Here is a 2,677-nt window from a genome sequence, read left to right as displayed (position 1 = left end):
GCTATCTATCTATCTATCTATCTATCTATCTATCTATCTATCCATCTATCCATCTATCCATCTATCCATCTATCCATCTATCCATCTATCCATCTATCCATCTATCCATCTATCCATCTATCCATCTATCCATCTATCCATCTATCCATCTATCCATCTATCCATCTATCCATCTATCCATCTATCTATCATCTTTTTGTATTTTCTAGCCGCTACTGGTGTTCCGATGAGTTCTTCTCCTTGGTATCGGTTCATGCCTTCATATTTATTCAATATATAAAGACATGCCTAAGGGAAGGAGGGACAGACATTAGTAATACAAAATAATATCATAACAATTCATAAATGATGGGCAAACAAACTATTATTATACAAACAATTTATTTGGGATCGGTATCAAATCTCTGCACATTCCAGTAACATAATGCTGCTTGCTAAATCACAGAAAAAATGTGGCAACTGATTTTGGTTCCAAGGAGAGCACATAATAAATTCCACAATTCCATGTGTGCCTACAAGTAATTAGTAGGTGTTTTTGTTACCAAATAATAAGGTATATTAACCTATAGCTTTTTAATTATAATTGTTAACATTGATCAGAATTAATGCATATACCGGTAGACAAATTAGATGTATAACAGCTAATTTGTTAACCAGTGTATTTCCTATAATCCATATTTTTTATAAGATTATAAATATTCCATTAATTTGGAACAAATAGCAAAACACAAATTCAATATCTGGAATTCAAACAATACACATACCTTGTTTAACAGACACAAAAATATAATTTGAAATGTATTCTAACCTTAGTACATTAGTACATTGAACATGTAGTCTATCTCCATATTTTTCCTTATGCTTGGGAGAGCTTTAATGATAGTGTCTGCCAATTCTTCAGTCTAGATAGATAAAAAAAAGGACAAGAGTCAGATGCAAAGCATTTATCATGATACAAGGTGTACTTAAAGGGCAACAACACCCAAATTAAGAATACAATTATGTTATTTCCATGGCTTAGGGAAGTTCAATACATTTTTCTGCACATGAACTACTAAACTTGTGATGTCATCTGGTATAAAGTCCTAAGTTCCTCCATTGATCCCACAATGAATGGGAGACTTGATTTCATGGACCCACGGAATGTTTGTTGTTTTATACCCAAATTAGCTTTATTCTAAAGTAGTGTTGTCAGTTCTGAAAAAGGTTTTAATGTATAAAGCATCAAATAATTCAGCAAAGCATCCCCGCCTTCCCTTGTTCGAAAAGACGAGTATTTTTCTGGTCTTCATCCTCTTAGCAGTTGTTAGTATTGAGCTGTACTATATTGTACCCATTCTGCAATCTGTTAATACAGTTTTCAATCAATCAATCAATGTTATCGTCAATTAGTTTTTTATCCATAAAGGTATCCTTACAGCATCAGAACCAAAAATGGAGTATTCAGCTTTCTTCTTAAAAAGCAGTACGCGATGCCAACCCTGACTGCTGTAGGAACATTCTTTGAGAAATGAGGGTTCCATTTTTCAGGTCTCTATCAATTCCCTGCATGAGAACATAAAAGACTATTTCAAATAAACATACCTACATTTACAAATGTACAATAGCAGTCCAAAACAGTATTCTAATCATGGCAGACATGAAGAAATATTTAATTGGATCTACAATACCCTTATTTCGTCTGCAGTCAGTAGACTTACCACGCTGTTTTCTCTGACAGCATTTCTCAGTCTGTAAAAAAGTCAAGGATATGTTGAAAAATTATCACTGTTAGTAAGTAGACTCACACAGTCAACAGAAGAGGGTGAAACGATCCCAATCCATTGTGACATCTTTAGACAAGGCCCCCAATATGGTAAATAGTGTGACCATCTGACTTTGTGCAGCCTTGTGTCTATCTTTTTCAATCTAGAAAGCATCTGTCTTATGCCAGGATCAGACTAGTACACAATATTTTTGTCTTCGCCAGAAACCACATTGCTGTTCTTTGATTATGTCACACTACAAGGGGTAAAGACACCCATTTGTCGTTGTTCAAATTGTGTAAAGGTCTGGCTGAATTAATGTAGTCTGATCCTGGCATCAAATGTTGTACAGCACATTTTCCAATTGAACAATGACAAATCAGAGGTAATTTTATTTGGCCATCCCTGCTCCACTAACGCTTATTTCAGAAGAGGGCAGAAACAAAGTATTTGAAGGTTGGGGAGTTATTGAAAAGCGTACTTTCAATAGCACTATAGTAGCATATATAGCATATATAGAGCTAATCGGTCAGACCTAAACTCACCTACGGTATGTACTGGACGAATTGTCAACTGGTCACACCCACAACTGAACAATTCTTTCACACCAGCACATTCTGTATGGTTGTCTTTTTTGCACGTGTGACACTGGATCATGTTTTTTGGCCTATATACACAATAAAAGAAAAAATTAATAATTAGTGATAACATAAATTGTCTTTATCATCCCATCGGAAAAATCTGGTGTATTTTTAAAATGTAAAAAATCTGGTGTATTTTATCTATACCAATACCACTATCTATACTGCTTATCGATACCAATACTTGTCAATACTCTTATTGATACTTCCTAATTTTGTGTCAAATAAAAGACATGTTGTGAAAACAATTATCAATAGCTTTTATTATTAGTTTGGGCAAACATTTTTACT

The 2,677-nt window shown here is 34.1% G+C and overlaps 1 long non-coding RNA gene across 1 annotated transcript; it reads right to left on the bottom strand.

Annotated features, from left to right (window-relative positions):
- Positions 1-1,436: 1,436 nt before the first annotated feature.
- LOC311232193 lies at positions 1,437-2,381 on the bottom strand. Its single transcript, XR_014619930.1, has 3 exons — positions 2,291-2,381; positions 1,701-1,731; positions 1,437-1,545 (listed from the first exon to the last, which is right to left on the bottom strand). It is a non-coding gene; the product is annotated as an uncharacterized lncRNA (long non-coding RNA).
- Positions 2,382-2,677: the final 296 nt, after the last annotated feature.

The sequence above is a fragment of the Notolepis coatsorum genome (genome assembly GCF_963971535.1).
Source record: "Notolepis coatsorum genome assembly, chromosome: 7".
Lineage (NCBI taxonomy): Eukaryota > Metazoa > Chordata > Actinopteri > Aulopiformes > Paralepididae > Notolepis > Notolepis coatsorum.
This window is presented reverse-complemented; position numbering and strand designations above follow the sequence as displayed.